The sequence below is a fragment of the Lygodium microphyllum genome, chromosome 24 (assembly GCF_053477565.2).
Source record: "Lygodium microphyllum isolate KBCC chromosome 24, Lygodium_microphyllum_v1.1.10, whole genome shotgun sequence".
Classification (NCBI taxonomy): domain Eukaryota; kingdom Viridiplantae; phylum Streptophyta; class Polypodiopsida; order Schizaeales; family Lygodiaceae; genus Lygodium; species Lygodium microphyllum.
In genome coordinates this window covers 44,433,141-44,453,658 of record NC_141158.1, presented here as the reverse complement: position 1 = coordinate 44,453,658, position 20,518 = coordinate 44,433,141, and the positions used below count along the sequence as shown (strand labels likewise).

The window sequence follows — 20,518 nt, the reverse complement described above, 5'->3', positions numbered from 1 at the left end:
AATCACAGTTGGATATAGTATGGCTTGTTTTATGAAAAAGGAATCAAGCCTACATTGTTTGGATACTCAGATGGGGACTGGGCAGGTAGCTCTATGGATAGAAGATCTACTAGTGGCTATGCATTCTCATTTGGTTCAGCCATGGTAAGTTGGAGCAGTAAGAAGCAACCTATAGTTGCTCTATCAAGCATTGAAACAGAGTATAGAGGCATTGCATGGGCAGCATGTGAGCAGACATGGCTGAGATTGATCTTATATGACATGGGGATAGAGATTGATGGTGGAGTCATTATGTATTGTGACAATGTTAGCAGCATTATGTTGGCAAGGAACCTAGTCTACCATGCAAGGAAAAAACACATAGAAGTGCACTATCACTTCATTAGAAAAATAGTCATTTGTAATATTTTCACATGAAATATTAATGATCCTAGACCCCGCACATCCCATGCAAGAGCAACTTAAAGCAATCTCCCCAACAATAAAATTTTGGGCTAAGTGCTCCCTCCGCATGCACTAGCAAACTCCAGCCCGCGTTGTGCATAAGAGACTATGGCTAAAGACCCGAAGTTCCACGCGGGAACACCCCTTCTTGGGGCAAAAAGATAATGAATTTGTGCAAATTTTTTAAAAACTCCCCTCCCCTTTAGCCGTTGCATAGCGGGGGAGAGGGAGTGTGAGAGGAGTGGGTGTGGAGTAGGAGAGCATGGGGGGGAGGAGGCATGTAACTAGCCACGTGTGTGGCTATCCTCGCCCCTTCCACTCTATATGAACCCCCCTCTCAAGCTTGAGAGGGGAGAGGTGAGGGAATCGTGCTGCCCGCCCTGCTGCCGTGAGAAGCTGATAGCTGCCGCCGTCGCCACGCTGCTGGCCCGCGCCCCTGCTGTCATCATCACCATCATCTTCATCATCATTACCATCATCATCATCTTCTTCAGCATCATCGTCTTCATCCTCCCAATTATCATCTTCTCTCTCCATGTCATCCCTGTGCCCAGGCTTGGAAGCTTCTAATTTGGAAGCTTCCATTAACGCTTTCATAAGCCTTGTTTACGTGTGCCTTCCCTGGTTTTTAAAACCGAGTCCTGCAAGGCTTGAGTCTTGCGCGGAGGAGGAGATATTGGACAGACGTGGCTTTGTAACGCATAAGAGAACCAAGAGGAAGATTTGCTGAGTCGTGATCTATGTCAAGGATGGCTCCTAAGCAAAAGTCATGAGGTGCTCATGCAGGAGCTTCCACCCCGAGTACGCGTGTGGGCAACGCCCCGAATCTTAATGCCAAGGTTCCGATAGTATTCTCGCATGAAAGGGATGCATTAAGCATGTTGGTTTTTAGGGAAATTTAAATGCATTTATGATGGGACTTCAAATGGGCCGGCACTGGCTATGGCACTAGCCAGACCTCATACCATAACAGACAAACACACCCTCATGGCCTCGCGGACCAGGAGCGTCAATCTGCTGCTAAAGGACAAACTGCCCTAAAGCTTAACCTATGCGTTTATAGTTTTATAGTTTTGTAGTCCAACGTTTCCCTTTCTATAAACTCCTCAGAGGGAGAACCCATACACACTGGCAATAAATGCCATGATAATCACATACATGGGAGGCAACCTCTCGGTAGAAACACTGCGGCCCCACTACAGCTCTCCTACATCGCAGGGATTAGCCCCTTGATGCACTGCTCAACATATAAAACAAACGAACAAACTCCACTCTTTCATTTCAAACGTCTCCAGGAGATACCATGTGTCCGTACTAAATAATCCCCCAAGAAACTAATCTCTATCCTACGGCTTAGGATGCCTTTCCACACTCAAATGTGGGTCATTGTCATTGAAAACAGGTGCTATGCATCCAAGCCTTCCATTTCGATACCATGATCGACATGCACATGCAAAAGCGAATGATTCTAAAGTGCTCAGACATCATTTTAAATCAGAAACATGTGGTGTACAACCAAGCTTTCAAACGCATTTTACTAACCCGTTGCGGCGATGTAAGGATAGCACCGAGACAACACTCGTGCTACTATCCTCTTAATTAACATACCACAAACTCTATGATATGATGTACATCAGAAAATCAGCAACAATCAGCACGCAAATCACACCATTCAAACCTCCCAACCCCCTACATTTAGGTATTGCTTTCGTTGCATAGGTGTAGGGGTTCATTTTGTCATGGTTTGATGTATAAAAAGTGATAAATCACAAACTTTGACAAAGAGATAGGTCAAACTGAGGCTAAACCTCATGCTTTACCACTACCATACATTGACAAACACCTGCTTCTAGCTCTTCAGTATCTGAAAGAGTTGGAGCAGCCCAAGCTAAGATTTGTCTATCATTGCTCCCACTGTAAAGCTCATGTTCTTGTGGATGAAAAGAACAGCAATTTACAACATCATAATGGCCATGCAAGGCTGCCTGTGACTCACCGAACTATACGTTGAATACCTCAATAAGGTTTGCAGATGGGATAAAAAAAAGTGATGAGTCAGAAGAAAGAGCCATTTTCATGCCCTTGTTTCCTCGGATTTTAATTGAGGGGTAGTGCACAAGAGTATTAGCACCAGACTCAACATCCCATAGTCGCACCCGTGTATCCTTAGTTCCAGCAGCAATCAACATGTGTACGGTTGTAAGCCCAAACATTCCAACGGCATACACTTTCTTGGACATATTAAATTGAAGTTCCACATGTGTTGTGTTCGTGTCCCAAACATTCACAAAATGATTGAAAGATCCAGTGATGAAGATGCATGTATCAATGGGATACCAATGTACGCATGAAACACAATATGTGTGCCCATGGTGTGCCCTTTTATCAACTGAAAACAATGCCTCATATTTTTGTGTGCATGAATTGTATCCATAGCTGCTTGGCCACTGAATGTCATAAGCAGCAATAGAACCATCTGATGCTCCTGAAATCAGGTACCTTTATTCTGTTGAATAAACCTGAAGACTATTAATGCCACTCTTGTGTGCACTCACAATCTCCTTGTTGCATGCAAATTCTATGCTTGAAACCCTTCTCTTCTCTAAAAGACTTGTAAATGATGAGGGAGCCATACTTTCAATCTCTCTTTCCATCACCATCTTCCACATCCATTCTCCAGCTGAGAGTGTAATGAGATCATCACATTCCATGCCACAACATCTTGCACTGCCATTCCACTGAATAAACTCCAAGCATGCTCTAGATCACCGCACTTGCCGTATATGTTTGTAAGTGCTCTTGCTAGTTCAACATCAGACCCGAATTCCCTGTGAGCAACACGAGCATCAGTTCATTTCCCCTTATCAAGTGCAGTCAGGTTGCAACAAGACAAGAGGACGTTGATCATGGTGGCCTTATCTGGGAGCGCACCTTCTTCCTGCATCTGTGCAAAATACATCACTGCTTACTCATCATATCCATGTTGAACATAATCAACGCACTCCATGATATGACATCTCGAGCTGAAATATTCTCAAATACTTCTTGGGCTTTTCCAAGCATACCAGATTTTTCATACACGTCAACCAGAGCATTACAGATAAGTTCCTCTTGCTCCAAACCCCTCTCCACTATATTGCCCATGCAGAACAAAATTGCAAACACAACGACTAAGTATGTACAAAGTAACAAATGCCACATACACAACTTTTTGGTGGATTCCATACCTCGGATGCGCAACAATACGACAATGACAGTCGAAAAAAATTATCAAAAATCCACAAGTGTCACTCGGGCGCCTTTTAAAATTCGTCTTTCACTTGGTGCTTAAAATTGTCCTAGTTGTAGCCGCCGCCTTCGATGTTAAATATTTTTTCCTTAAATTCCAGATTTTTTGGCAAATTTTAGGCACATCCCGGGCTCAAAACTCGGCGCAAATTTAAGGCATATCCCGGGCTCAAAAATTCGCTCTCATTGGCGACCATGGGATAGGGCACTCAGCCCGTCGAATCCCACAACAAATCTGCACAAAAAAACCAAAGGAAGCATCGAGCTGATACAAAATAGATACATACTAAAACACAGCACAATGCTCACCCTACCCCCTTGACAAAACCAAGGTATGAAATCCACAAGGAGTAGGCCTAGCATAATCTGATAGAAGGTCTGAAGCTAGTCACTAACCGACTGCTCCAACATGGCCAAACTAAAAGAACTATCAAAGAGGTAGCCCTAAGTGGTGGTCTGAACTACCTACCTAACTAAGGACAACACAACTAGGAGCTCCTACTAGGCAAGGACTCCTATAGCTTGATCAAGAAGTATTTTCTTTTAGCACATTTCTTCTTTTAGGTTTTTATTTCTTCCATACTTGGGCATGTAAAAAGAGGGAGCTGAGCATAGTGAACCAAGGAGAACAGGGCATCAGCCTCAAGTCCTGTCTCGGTACCCAAGAACCTACCAAGCCCTCGCAAGGCGACACTTAATCCTTTTCTGATGCTCACTTTTATTTTCGCTCCAACCTTCCTTACTTCCTTCCTTTCCAACGAGATGCCACCCCTAGGAAGACAAGACATCGGCCCCAGGTCTGACTTGTTCTCAGGAACCTACCAAGCCTTCGCAAGGCGATGATTAATTGCTTATAAATTTTTCTTTTTTTTTCTATTCTACTTTTATAGGGGTTAGAACCCCTATTTACACACCTTTGTGTATTTATCTATTTTCTTTAAGATATTCAAGGTTTTTTTCCTCTCTATTATCATCATTTTTCTTCTACAGGCCTCTCTAACTGCCTCACAACTAACAAGAACTCCTAGAACGACTGCCTAGCAAGCTAGCAGAACAGGATCACTAGGACTGCCTTCTAAAACATGTCTCTCGATGCCTAGCAATGTCTTCACAGGAGGCAATGACTACTTAGCCCTCCCTCAGACATACCTAACCTAAACCTGGGACTTCATGCCTTGGACGCCGGTCCCCAATAAAGAAAAAAAAATCCCCTATAAGTACACAGACACATATAGCATAAAAACACGGTACTCGTAAAGGAGAGATATCACCTGGATAGGGCTACGAGAAGTCTCCACATGACATAGGCTCCTTCCAAGCTCTTCTTCGAACCTGTCTAGCACAGGACTAAAACAAGAAACCATTAACCGCACCCATACTAAACAGACGACTGGCCCTCTTGGCCTAATGAAATCTAGCATTAAGACCTTGTAAAATTGGCCCTCTTGGCCTAATGAGATAAAATAGAATAGCACCTACACATCCCTCCCCGAAATAGTACAGATATACAATAATATGCTTCTTTCCAAGGAGGAAAAATAGGACTCATAGCCCTAAGCTAAATGCATAAGATTATGACCCATACCTCCTGCATATATAGTAAGAGGCATACGCATAACATGTTGTCTAATCAACCTATGGATTCAGGATAACAACGGTAGATTGGTCTCGGCTACTCTTTGCATCACCCATATCAACCATCACCTGCCATATATTGCATGCTCTGATAACATTCCCCACAAGCGACTGGGTCCTATCTCATTATTGATAGCAATATCCAAACTAGGACCATAGTTGAAGAAAAGGTCTTCTTCATAAGCACGATTTCCCAGTGAGTCCGCAAACCGATTCCAATAACGTGGAATCAGCTGAAGAGACAGTCTCTCAAACTCCTCAAGTAGGGTCATCGCAGTTCGATGATACATACAAAGGATGGGATTCCACACTATGTATGTCCCATCTAGCTGATTCAAGATCAACTGGGAATCCCCTTTTACTAACAACCGCCGAATACCACCTTGCTTGGCAATATGCAGTCCCATAATCAAGGGTTTATACTCCGCCATATTGTTAGTGAATCCTACCCCGAGATAAGCAGCTAACTTCATCGTAACTCTATGTCGGGGATCTCAGATTACTACTCCAACACTCCCTTTTTTATTATGGCCCCTGGATGCTCTGTCAAAATATAATGTGTACGTCCACGATGGGTTTACATAGCCTGCCATCATGAACTCCTCTATTCATAATTATGATAATCAAAATTTAGCATGTTTAGAGGATGAACTGACGGCTCCATCCCACCTTCTTCATTGAACTCAATAGGGATACTTGTCAACATTTATAAGCAGTGATGGCAGAAGACTTTGATCTCCCACACAAAGGTTCTGTCTTCTTGCTCAATCACTTTGTATCCTTTACTCCACCAGATAAGTTTTTCCTGATGGTATCTTTGCTCCAGATATGGGTACTCCAAATAAGGAATTAACCGCCCCATCAACCAGCTTTAAGCTCTTTTGCAGGTCTCAAATCAGCCTCAGCATGGACTTGCAATGCATTTCTTCATGTTAGCATACTTAGAAATAATAAGGTTTAATCTTATTAAGATTAACCTTATTTTTAAATTCTACTCCCTGTAAATCAGCTAGTAGAACCGTAGCCCTATTTTTCCCTATCCTGACAATCTTGTAGGGGCCATCCCATCTAGGTTCTAGCTTCCCTAGAAACAACTCCCTATGCGCATCATAATACAAAACTAATTGCCCTTTTTTAAAGGTATAGATCTTTTCAGGGTCAGTTGCGATTCCTACTGAACTGACCACATGGCCTAGCAATAGCCCATAAGGCACTCCAAAGACACACTTCCGTGGATTAAGAGCGATACAAAATTGTCTACAATGCTCGAAGCACTTTCTTAAGATAATCAACATCCTTTCCCTTATAGTGGCTGCCCCCAGGTCATTGATAAATACTTTCAACTCATCTGGGGAGATGTCACCAAAGGTCTTGTCTACTGTTCGTTGCCATGATCCAAGTGCATTGCACAAACCAAAGTCCATCACATGGTATGCAAAAGTACCAAAGACAGTAATGAAAGTTGCTTTCAACTTGTCCTCTTTTGCAATTGCCATCTGGTTATATCCTGCAAAGCAATCCATAAATGAATATATCTCCCTACCTGCTAATTGATCCAAAATCTAGTCAATAAATGGCAACGGGTAGTAATCCTTGACCATCTGCTTATTCAGCTCTCTAAAATCTACACATAGTCGAATCTGGTTGTTTTTCTTCTTCCTGATGACAATTGGTGAACACCATTCTGTGTGCTGTACAGGGAAAATTAAACCAGCTTTCCTTAACTTCTGTAACTCCTCAAACAGCCCGTCCCTCAATTCACCTTCTGATGCATAGGACAACTGCCTTCTTTTACAGAAATAGTATAAACAGCCAGGCTGGGAGGAATGCCTCTCAGCTCGTCATAACTCCAAGCAAAAATGTCACAGAATTCTTGAATCAAGGACACATAGTCCTCCCTTTCTACTGTACTGAGCATGTAACCTAATTTAATTGGCCGCGAATCATTCGGCATGCCAAGGTTCAACTCAATCACATCCACATCTCTGATCCTATCTTGCGGCTCTATCGGCTCATTTAGGGTTGTCTGATAAATATCCTCTGTAGTGGACCCCTCCCTAGATTCATCACTGGATGATGTCTCACTACTAGATGGATCATCTATTATTTCTAATTCAGTAGAGGATAAAGGAGCTCTCTCACTCTGAGGAGACTCAGGGTAAGCATCAACTATTACTCGATTAGCACCTCTACCTAGAACCACTCGACCGGCGGATATATCGACTAGACAGTCTGGTCGTAAGATCCAAGGCCTACCTAGCAAGACTAGATAGCTAGGACGTCCTGCAAATCTTATCATCCTAAAGTCCAAGAAGCATTCTACACTTGCAACTATAACATGGACTTTAGTAACACAACCTTTTGGTTGCCTTAGACTATCATCAGCCATTCTAAGAAGGGTGGAGCTATCTTTTTGGATGCCTAGACCCAACCTCTCCATCAACTCTGAACTCATGATATTGAGAGAGGACCCAATGTCTACGATAGCATGCTCTACTAATATTCCATCCATGTATGCTGGAACCCTAGGGCAATTATTTTCAGTATGATCAAACCAATCTTTCCCTACTCATGCTATGCCCAAAGGTTCTACAATATACCCAATACGCAGGATCTTCTTGAATTCCTTGCGTACTCCTGGAGATAATTTTATCAACAGTAAGAGGTTTACATTTGGTTTGACTTCGCAAAGAGAACTTGCTAAATCAAAATCATGATAGGTAGCCAAAGCTCTCTTTTCTCGCCAAACCATCCTTTCTTTTGGTCTCGGGACCGCTTTGGTGCTTCTCTTTTAGCTCTTTCCTTCTTTCTTGGCACTTCCTCATCCTTCTTAGGATCGACATTTCTATCAACCTGCCTTAAAGGTCCACCTTCCATGCCAGGATTCAGGACTTGCATCCCCTTGTCCCTTTGCTTAGGGCTTCCCTCGACTGGTTTTGCATTATCTTTATCACCCTCTTTAGCCTTTTGGCGTCTTGTTATGGCTCGTAGGTTAGAGGTTTCAGTGGCATTGATGCGTACAGCCTCGATAAGGCTAACTCCATTGCCTTGTGGCAACTCCTCTATAGTGGTCTTTCCCCTTTGCAATATTTGTCTTGGTCCATCATTTTGCTGGAGGTTACTACCTTGCGCTCTATGATTAACTGGACCTGGCTGTTTACTCCCTTTTTGGAGGGAACTAATCTTACTCCAACAGGTAGCGGCTAAGTGGCCTGACTTCCCACAAATATCACATTTAACATTTGGACAATTTCTAGGGAAATGTTGTCTACCACACCACTTACAGCTGAATCTTGAGGGACCACCCTCTTCAGGGCATCGACTCCCTATTAGATTCTGCTGCTTCTTCAAGAAATTGACGTCAACAGCTATTTGCCGATATTGTTTAGAAATCATGTCAGTGTAGTGCTTCACCATATCCTTAACTTGGCCAAGGACATTAGAGGCACTCGACTCATAGCCTTGATCATCTATCCGTCGTTCCATTGGCCTAACAATTTGATTGGGCATTGGCTGTTGACTCACAGGAACAACGTTAGGGTTCAAAACTTGGCCTCCAACATTTGGTGGAGCCAACTGACTAGCCATAGGCATAGTCACACTGGGAGGAGCTGGCAGCAAAGGTACATTTTGAACCATACTTCCTCTCCCATTAGGGTTATTCATAGGCATCCCTTGACTTCCATTTATCAATGGTAAATTGCCTCTAGGTACTAAACCCGCATTAAGATTTATTCGAGAGGAGTAGGCCGTTTGTAATCATGACTCTACTCCTTTTGCCCGTGTGATGCCAGTGTATATATCAGCCAAAGCCACACTGCTCAATTATACTTGAATATAGAAGTATTGCAATTGGGCAGTCGACGGAATATGAATGTAAGTTTGTAACTTACGAAACACTTCCTTAAGCTTCTTGACATAGGCTTTCACATTCTCATGGGGGTCTTGGCGTGTTACATTCAAAACACGCAACCAGTATTGGCCACCTCTTTCAGGGGCATATTCTCCTCGAAAAGGTGCATAAAATTGGTCAATTGTGGTTATGGTTCCAATCTCTATGCTATGATACCATATTGTAGCCCTTCCTTTTAACGTCATGTTAAAGAACATCATAAGATGTCCCTCATCTTGGATGCGGTAATTAAACATTAATCTTTGGAATTCACAAATGTGTAACTCTACATCTTCTTCAGCTAACCCATTAAAAATGTGCAAAGGAACTCCTAAAGCTGGCAGTTTCGGCATCTCTCTGCAGGAATTTCAATGGGTTGTGCCAGAAAGAAAAGATCACTAAAGATACTTTCGTTGCAAAAAGGTCTACGGTCTTGAATTTGCATACTCGCATGGAATGATGCATCCCACTTCTCTTGTAGTTACTTACATCTTTTAGGGGGAAAGTACTTGCAAGTTTAGAAGAAAGTATTTGCATTTTTAAAGTGAAGATTATTTTTACTCGCAAGTTAGTTACATCGACTAAGTAATTCGAGTATAGTTGAATAGCTTACATGAGAATCATAAAGGTATGATTAGTTAGTGTATGATAATCACTTCAATGTGCTAGGTAGAATTAAGCCATGATAAATTATGCCTAGTATCGCACTCTGGTTGTGCCGATCTAATATTTTCGATCTCAAAGGTCCTACCCACATTCACGGAATGTAGGATTAACTAAACACCCATGCAAGAATGATCTAGGGTTCTCACCCTAGTGATCGGATGACCAAATTGTCAGGATTGTGGGAGAGAAGGAAGGAGTCTCACTTGTAGCTTTCTTGCTTGCACAATGGGGGAATACACACAAGGGTGGAGGCTGAAAACAGTTTTCCTCTTCTTAATTGTGTAAGCTAAAAGAACTCAAGTACAAAGAAATAGAAGAACCCTATATATGGGTCTCAAAACAAACTCAACTAACTAAGGTGGCATACTAACTGAGCCACGAACTAGAGTAGATAAGGATAGCTATCATGTAGCTATTATTCATGGGCGGTGTACCAACCGCGTCTGCAACTGGCAAGTTGGTGACATAAATACACAACGGTCACCCTGGCATATCACGAGTGGAGCTCGATATCTCAACACTCCCCCTCGATCTCAATCCCAATTCCTGCACACCAAGCAGGTCTCTGAACTTGCGCAGCTTCTCTGCGCCCAATGCCTTCGTGAATATGTCAGCTACCTGATCCTCTGTGCTGACATAAACTAGATCAATAAGACCTAGTAAAACCCTCTCTCGCACATAGTGATAATGCACCTCAATGTGCTTTGTTCTAGCATGATAGACTGGGTTATTTGCCAAGTGTATACTACTCATGTTGTCACAATAAATGACAACTGGCCCATCTGTAGACTGATACATATCATAAAGTAGCTTATGCAACCAAGTTACCTCACATGCAGCCATTGCTGCACCCCTGTACTCAGCCTCTGTGCTCGACAAGGCAACTGTAGGCTGTTTCTTGCTGCTCCAAGTAACTGCAGCACTCCCAAAAGAGAACACATATCCACTGGTAGATCGTCTATCAGAAATACTACCAGCCCAATCAGCATCAGTGTATCCATGCAACTGTATCTGAACCCCAGTCTCATAAAATAGTCCATACTGCAATGTGGACTTCACATACCTGAGTATGCGTCTAGCCGCATCCAAATGTGGTTTCCTTGGAGCCTGCATAAACTGACTTACCAATCCAACAGCATAGCTCAAATCTGGCCTGGTAATAGTCATATAAATCAAACTTCCTACTATGCGTCTGTACATAGTAGGGTCTTCTAGAAGCTCACCTGCATCTGTGCTCAGCTTCACATTCTGCTCCAAAGGAACTGAAATAGGCTTACAGCCTGTCATCCCATATTTGGACAGCATGTCCAATCCATACTACCTCTGCAAGAGCTGTATCCCACTTGGTGATCTAATCACCTCAATGCCCAAGAAATAACGCAGCTCTCCCAAATCCTTCATCTCAAACTTCTGCTTCAATAGCATTTTCACATGAAGGATATCTTCATCACTGTCACCTGTCATAATCAAATCATCAACATAAATGACAAGTAGCATAATACCTTTCTCTGTTTTTCTCACATAAAGTGAGAAATCTGCCTTGGAAATCTGAAAGCCAATAGTGACAAGATACTGTCCTATCTTGTCAGACCATGCTCTAGGTGCTTGCTTCAAGCCATACAAGGCTTTCTTCAACCTGCAAACAAACTCAGGATGAACAGCATGCACATATCCTGGTGGCTGCTCCATATAGACCTCTTCTTGCAAATCACCATGCAAGAAGGCATTCTTTACATCCATCTGATGTAAAGACCATCCCTTTGATGCAGCCATAGCAATGACTGCTCTTACGGTTGCCATCCTTGCAACCGGACTGAATGTTTCTTCATAGTCAATGCCATATGTTTGTGCATACCCCTTGACTACTAATCTTGCCTTGTATCTGTTCACAGAACCATCTGCATTGTGCTTCACCTTATAAACCCACTTACAGCCAATTGCATTTTTACCTTTAGGCAAAGGTACCAATTCCCATGTAGCATTTGCTTCCAAGGCATCCATTTCTTCATCCATGGCTTTCTCCCATTTTTCTTTTCCCATGGCTTCCTCAAAAGAAGTGGGTTCTGGTTCCTGTATCACTTTAACCATATATGCATAGTGAATGACTGTAAATCCATCATATTTCAGCCTATCCACAGGATACCTAGCTCTCGTAGACCTGCGCAAAGTAGGTTCACTCCCAGGTGCTCTCAAAACATTCCTGGTCTTCCTTACTCTAGGTGTAACAATAAAAGGAATACCCAACTCATCATCAATGCTCTGTTCTGAGCCACTGGATTCACCATCCACATAAGAGTGACCTGCATTCACATCAAACATAGGCTGATCTACCTTCTCTTTTCCTTTTCGTGATACCTGCATACCACTATCTGCATTGCTTTGAGAAGATTCTCCTGATCTCAATCTACCTGTCCATGGAGAAGAATGTGAACCACTGCTAGAGGACGCTCCAGGTCCACTAATATCTTGTGACTGCTGCTGAGAATTCTGTGCAACATTACCATTTTGTGCATCTACATCATCAATCACATTTGCTGGTTTATACCAGCTACTCATCTCATCAAAAACAACATCTCTGCTCACTGTAAACTTACGAGTAGAAGGGTTATAACATCTATACCCTTTTTGCTGCAGAGAGTAACCAATAAAGATGCACTTCTCAGCTTTTGGATCCAGCTTGGATCTCAACTCATCTGGCATGTGTACATAGGCAATGCAACCAAAAATTTTCAAATGAGAAATATCTGGTTTCCTACCAGTATACCTCTCCTCTGGAGTCATCCCATGTATTGCTGCAGTGGGAGTCCTGTTCATTATGTAGACTGCTGTAGCAACTGCTTCAGCCCAATAAAAATCTGGCAAGTCTTTTTCGTTGAGCATGGCACGAGATACCTCTCCAATATGCCTGTTTTTCCTTTCTGCAATTCCATTTTGTTGTGGGGTATGACTGCATGAATATTGCTGCTTTATGCCATGCTCCTGCAAGAACCTTGCAAACTCATTTGAGAGGTACTCTCCCCCTCCATCAGACCTTAGGCATTTTATTTGCAGACCTGTTTCTTTTTCAACCATAGCTTTAAGAGTTTTGAAATGCCCAAACACTTCACTTTTCTTCTTCATAAAATACACCCAAACTTTTCTGCTATAGTCATCAACAAAAGTGACAAAATAATGACAGCCTCCAAGAGATGCAGCTTTAGTAGTCCACACATCAGAGTGGATTAATTCCAATGGCTTCTTACTCTCTTGAACATGTCTAGGAAATGGTTTCCTTGCTTGTTTTCCAAACTGACAGGCTCCACATACCTTATGCATTTCTGCAACCTTGAATTTAGGCAATCCTGCAACAATATTTTGGGCCTGCATTGATTTAAGTCGCTGTACATTAACATGACCAATGCGTTTATGCCAGATATCAATATCTGCAACTACACCGGTCCCATGTGCAAACATTGCTGCACTCAATTCAGACATGTCTGCATCCAACGTAAACATTCTGCCCTTCTTCTTTCCTTTTGCTATCAAGCGACCTTTATTTTTCATATCCTCAACAAAGCATCCATGAGGATTAAATTTGACCTGCAAGCCCTGTTCAACCATTTGACCAACAGAAACTAGATTCTTGGTGATATTTGGGACATGAAATACATCGGACAGGTATTTCTTTTTCCCATCCTGCATAGACAAAGGAATTTTTCCAATCTGCACAATAGGATGTGCAGTATCATCACCAGTCTCCACAAATCCTAGTTTTTCCATTTTCCTTGCATCCTCCATCCATTCTGCATGACCTGTCATGTGGTTTGATGCACCTGAGTCAACATACCACACATCATTGCTTTCTTCTGCACTTGTCACAGAATTGTTCATATCCTGCACCATGAACAAATGCTCATTTCTGTCATCACCCTGTCTACTAGAAGATGCATAATTCCCTTGTTGCAGTTTTCCATTCATGATGTCATTCTGCTTTTTATAGCAGTCTTTAGCCATATGACCCATTTTACCACAATAGTAGCATTCAACATTACTGTTTGCATTTTGGCCTCTTTGCCATCCACCACGACCTCTTTGGCTCCCCCTGCCTCTAGAGTTACCACGTCCTCCTCCATAGGACTGGTTTTCTTGAGTTTGCTGCATATTCTGATTTCTACCACGGCCTCCAAATTGGCCTCCTCTACCTCTACCTCTACCTCTTCCAGCATTTGAGTAGAAGACAGCTTCTTTTGAAGTTCCTCCTGAAGAAGATGCACCACCATTTCTCTGCTCCTCAAAAATTAGAAGAGCAATCAACTCCTCAAAATCAGGAAATCTTTCAAGGACGGAAATGGATGTCCGAAACTGCGCATAATCATTTCCTAGACCATTCAAGGTCACAGAAACTAAATCATCATCTTCCACTGGCGACCCAATGGAAGCAAGTGCATCTGCAATCTTCTTCACCTTCATGTGGTAGTCATTGATGCTCATATTTTCTCTTTGCACATTATGCAACTCTTGCTTGAGCTACATTTTCCTGGCTTGAGTATTTGTACTATACATTTTTGACAAAGTATCCCATGCCTCCTTTGGCGTACTTGCATCCTGAATATGCACAATCATAGAGTTTGAAATGCTGATAGACAGCCAGTATATAACTTTCCTAGCTCTCTCATGCCATGCTTTAAATGCCTGCATTTGCTGTTGATTGGGAACATCAGGAAGAACTGGTTCTTCTTCATTTCCTACAACAAATTCCCAATATCCTTTTCCCATGAGGAAATTTGTCATTCTAAACTTCCATGCTTGGAAGTTATTCTTATCAAGCTTTTCAGTGACAATCTGTGAAAGAGAATCAGACGCCATTACAGAACACTGCAAAAAATTTTGTCACTGCAAAGAACACAACTTCAGCCTCACAAGGGCAAATCTACAAAATTGGCGAAGTGGTATTTGACTACACAGTCACTTCCTAGTGACGATTTTGCATATACAGGAACCAAGGATGATTCTGTAACTACCAATGTCTCTGCACACAAGCATACGATGCAATTTCTGTGGTAACTTTTCACCGACCTGTAAAACAGTGGTCGCACAGCATAAAACAGGGCTTTTTCCTGAGTGCGTGCAGAAAACTTCTGCCTCCAAAACAGGCCCCGAAATGGCCTCAAATAAAAAAAACAGGGTCGACAAGGGCTAAAGCCTTTCTCCACAACATATACTGCCCTCTTGCTTCACCGCGAAGGGCGTCTCAACCTGAGACAATGCACTCCTGTAATTTCTGGCTGTGCTACCTGCAGAGATCTACTCCCAAAACAGAAAATGAAAGGAACACTGCTCCTCTTACCAGAACACCGCGAGCTTGGCTTGCTTTCTTGAGCTCCTTACCACGAACAAGGCTCTGATACCATGTCGGGATTGTGGGAGAGAAGGAAGGAGTCTCACTTGTAGCTTTCTTGCTTGCACAATGGGGGAATACACACAAGGGTGGAGGCTGAAAACAATTTTCCTCTTCTTAATTGTGTAAGCCAAAAGAACTCAAGTACAAAGAAATAGAAGAACCCTATATATGGGTCTCAAACCAAACTCAACTAACTAAGGTGGCATACTAACTGAGCCACGAACTAGAGTAGATAAGGATAGCTATCATGTAGCTATTATTCATGGGCGGTGTACCAACCGCGTCTGCAACTGGCAAGTCGGTGACATAAATACACAACGGTCACCCTGGCGTATCACGAGTGGAGCTCGATATCTCAACACAAATGCTAGACTTCCGCAAGGAAACTAGGAACCCTAGGGCCAAAGCATTATCGGCTTAGAAGGGTTAAGGTTGGGTTGGGTCAAGAGGACTTCCAAACCCATTATCTTGATCAAAGGTATTCTTGATAAGGAAATACCACACGAAGACAAATGTAAACCCCACAAGCTGGTATTGACACCTATCTCGTGCAACAAGTTGCAACGTCGCATGGTTTTATGTCTAGATCACAAAATGGTATTGCCACTCCTTAGAACAAGGTTGGTAAGTTCTAAGTACAAGTCTAATTTTTTAGAGGATGAGTAGTCATCCTTTTACATCACCCTTTCTTGGGGCTTATTTGCCAAGTTAGGGTAATTATGAATTGCCTAGCAAGCAATTGACCAATGAAGTGAGGACAACGAGGTTGCCCAGGATTTATTGTTTATAACTTAAGGAAACCTAAGGTGGAAACAATTTGTGTCAACAGGGTATAAACCCTAACCCAAGGAAAAATGGTAAACAAGCAAACTTAGCTTGCGAAACCCTTGGGATCTTGCCAAGTCGCAATTGATCCCAGATCGAATGCTAGATGTATTCGGAGAGAAGGATTCAGACCTTAGCAGTTGAACGTATAAACGACCATTGGAGTGCTTGTGTTTGTACACTTAGGAGCACTGTTTGTTCTTCTTTGCTCAAGGAACTAATGGTGGAAAATAACTAAATGCTACAGATTGAAAGCCTGGAGGGAGAGGTAGCATCAGTTACCTCCGACTGTCTGCCTGACCCTATCCAAGGGGGTTGTTAGCTGCACCGGGTATGTGGACCGAACTCTCCGCAAGAGGTCTCTCCGAGGGTGCTACTTGGAGCACGAGGACGCTTGGGTGCCAGGGGGGGCTCTGGCCGTAAATCCCTTGCCTCCGGACCTTGCACAAGAGGCTGATGTGACTCGAGATGGGATCTCGAGGCCCTGCACAAGAGTAGCGATCCCTGAGGATTGCTGGAATTGCCTTCGGGTGGATTATGGAATAGCCTTTGGGTGGATTATATGATGTATTCCAAAGACTGATAAATAAATATCAAATGTTGAAAAGGAACTTGCTTGACATTGTTTTTCTATGTCAGTGCCTAAGTTACCTGAAGGAACCTGTGATTAAATGGTTAATTAAGGAAGTTGTTTTTGCTTGTCAAACTAAATGTGGTAGGTAATTAGATAACTAAAGCAACTTGAGGAAAGTGCGGTGGATGTGACCCTAGGTTTATCCTACGGAAGGGTGGTCCTGGTTGGCCGGGAACTTTTCTCAAAGGATTTGACAGCGAGGCAACAATGACTTAGAATCAATAAAAGCTAGAGTCCTGATTTAGAGTGTTTTAGGGGAACGGAATGGGACTATGCCTTATGGGTAGATAGGTCGAGCCTCGCATCCCTCTCGTTTTCCATTCTCCTTGAACCAACTGCAGCCTAAATCCGCTTTGAGCCTCATGTTTCTGCACAAGTAGTTCGTCTAGGGCTCAATGCTAGTTACTCTCTAGGAACTTGACCATTAGGAAAAACCTGATTCAGGTCGATCCTAAGTGGGAACGACCGGAATGCTTTCACTTCGTGGCAGAATCGGGAAGACCTAGATTGCAAACCTCGTGACATTCCACGGGAGTGTCGGGCAGTGCTATCTGGACACTCTTTGCGATGGACTGCTAAGACGTGTCCTGCAAGTGGAAAGGGGGATACGTTACATTTGGTATCAGAGCGAACCAACGAGGATCTAATATTTATAAGGAAACTTAATGAGGAGAAGTAGAGAAAATGTTGCCGTTAAGAACATTTCCTTAGTTACTTATTGATGCTAGCTTGCAGAGTCGCGAAGCATGGAACAAATTCTTGATGTTCCAGGTTATGTTTATGAATGCAATGCGTGCTTCGGATTATCGATGAAGGCTAGTATGATGAATATCCTAGACCGCATCTACAATCCTTCACCCCTATACGTGGAACAGAGATGTACGGGTGATTGAGGAATTTATTACATAGCTGCCCACTGACTTGCATACCTTCGGACCAACTTGAAGAGAATCAAGTGGATAGAGGATTTAAAGATCGTGAAGCTGTTCATCTTTGTCGAGGCTCGCGCAAATGCAACCCTACATGTCGGCGGTTGAAAGGTCAAGCAGAACAAGTATGTGTACAAGGAAGTGACTCCAATAATCCCTGCCGACATAATCAAGGTATTGGGACGTTATGAGAAGAACGTGTATCAAAGAAAGGGATACCCTAAGCTTCCTATGACCTATCGATTCTTGAAATCCATGACCCCAATCCATATTATTACTCAGTTCCCATAGCCAAATGTAACACAAGTTTCTTCTCCCCAAATTAATGTATCAGCTTGTTCTATCTTCCCAAAAATAATTGTACTCGAAAGGGCATACCCGTATGAATGAAATAGACTTTTTATCAATGACTGTCTTGGCTATATAAGTGTTGGTAAAGAAGTTAAGTGATTAGGTCACTTGGCTAAAAGCTAAACTGGGTATATTAATGTAATGAGAGAAACAATTAGCAAGTTTTTAACGTAAAGAATCTTAATGCCCAGGCACACCCTCAAGTGCAGATTCCTAGTCTGATTCGTGCACTAAGTATAACTGTAATCCAAGAGAAGAAGTTCCTTCAGAAGCAGATCAAACCACTTGAATTCGATGGTAAGGGAAGGACCGTCCAAACTGATGCCGAAGTCTGGATCGAATCCATGGAGGATTAATTCGAAGCAATAGGTGTATTGCACCTGCTAACTAAGCGATGCTCGCCAAACTGAAACTTACCGGTGAAGCAAGACTTTGGTGGAAGCAATGGTGCAGAGACCAAGGGATCTCGGAAGGGTCAGTTACTTGGGAGAAGCTTAAAAGAGCTGTGCGAGGGAGATATCTACCACGTGCCTACCGCACATAGAAGATGCACGAGTTCTATGAATTGAAGTAGCTTGGTCTATCTCTTGATGCTTACTATTCAAAGTTCTTCTCTCTTTTAAATAACGCGCCACAAATGGATATGACACAATAGGTGTCAAAGTTTTGTGCCGAATTAAATCCGCCTATAAACACCCTCCTGGAATCAATGCGTCCAACAGATCTGCAAGATGTGCTCATTCAAGCTACCCCCATAATATAGGAGGTGCAGACCAAGCCATGAAATAACAGGACTTGGTCTTATAGGGATTAGAAAAAGGGAGTGTATAGGTCTCAGACCAAGAGAGCGCAAGGCCAAAACCAGGAACAAAGAAAGAAAGCTAGGGCGAACGTTGCTAACAACTTTGTTCCTGCACAACGTAATGGCCGCAATCTCCATTGCTTCCATTGCAACCAGGTTGATCACTTTAAAAGGCAATGTCCCAAGCTTAGCAGAGGACAACGTCAAGGGCCATTCCAAGGAGCCGCCCATGGACAAGGAGCCACCGCCAGGGCCACAGGGATAACCGCCAGTGTTGCCAACAAGGAGCTCGGTGATGAAGTAGATCTAACCGTGGAAGCAGACATTGAGAGGGAAACGGTTCATGGACAAGGAGCCACCACTAGGGCCAGAGGGAGAACCGCCAGTGTTGCCAACAAGGAGCTCGGTGATGAAGTAGATCCAACCGTGGAAGCAGACATTGAGAGGGAAACGGTTCATGCCGCTCTTCACAAGAAAGGTCTGAATCGCCAATTCTCGGTGATTCAAACTCCATCGGATTATCACGGTAAAATCTTCAAAAGATTGATTGATTCTGGCAGTACATAGTCATTCATTTCATTAGTATGTGCAAGAAGATTAGGAATAGCCACAAAAGATGCACCTACCTTACTTGTGGAATTAGCGAATGGTCATGAGGTCTCTTGTACTACGCAAACTGCTAAGGTGAAATTCCTACTGGGTGGAAAGTCAGCTTTGGTCACATTCAGGGTAATGAACCTAGGTGTCCACGAATGTTTGCTTGGTATGGATTGGCTAATACCCAATGATGCCCACATTCACTGTGGAAAGGGCCAAGTCTCCTTTCGAAATTCTCAAGGGGAACTAGTTACAACTCAGGGAGAGGCTGGGAAGCCAAAAATTCAACTGGCCAAAGCATTACGGATAATAAAAGGAGTTAGAGAGGGGCTACCTGTCTATTTGATTAAGCTAAATAAGCTAGATCAGAATCAGGAATCTAGGGAAGAACCTTCATGGTTAAAGGAATACACTGATGTATTTCCTGAAGAGCTAACTGAACTTCCTCCTCAAATGGAAGTCGATCATGAAATCAAACTAGTGCCAGGAGCTGTACCAATTGCAAAGAGACCATGTAGGATGTCCATCCCATAAGCGATTGAGCTGAAGGAGCAACTCAAGCAACTATTAGACCAAGGCTACATCCATCCTAGCAGTTGGCCATGGGGAGAGCCTGATGTTTCTGCACAAGTAGTTCGTCTGGGGCTCGACGCTAGTTACTCTCTAGAAACTTGACCATTAGGAAAACCCTGATTGAGGTCGGTCCTAAGTGGGAATAGCCAGAATGCTTTCGCTTCATGGCACACTTGTGAAGACCTAGATCGCAAACCCTGTGACATTCCATGGGAGTGCCACGCGGTGCTTTCTAGACTCTCTTTTGATGGACTGCTAAGACGTGTCCCACAAGTGGAAAGGGAGACATGTTACAGTTGGTATCAGAGCAAACCAACAAGGATCTAATATTTACAAGGAAACTTAATGAGGAGAAGTAGAGAAAATGTCAATGTTAAGAACATTTCCTTACTTACTTATCGATGCTGGCTTGCAGAGTTGCGAAGCATGCAACAAATTCTTGGTGTTCCAGGTTATGTTTATGATTGCAATGCACACTTCGGATTATCGATGAAGGCTAGGT

General features: G+C 43.0%; 1 pseudogene; it reads right to left on the bottom strand.

Moving 5' to 3' along the window:
* Positions 1-2,444: 2,444 nt before the first annotated feature.
* Positions 2,445-3,113, bottom strand: LOC148015022 (WD repeat-containing protein ATCSA-1 pseudogene; annotated as a pseudogene).
* Positions 3,114-20,518: the final 17,405 nt, after the last annotated feature.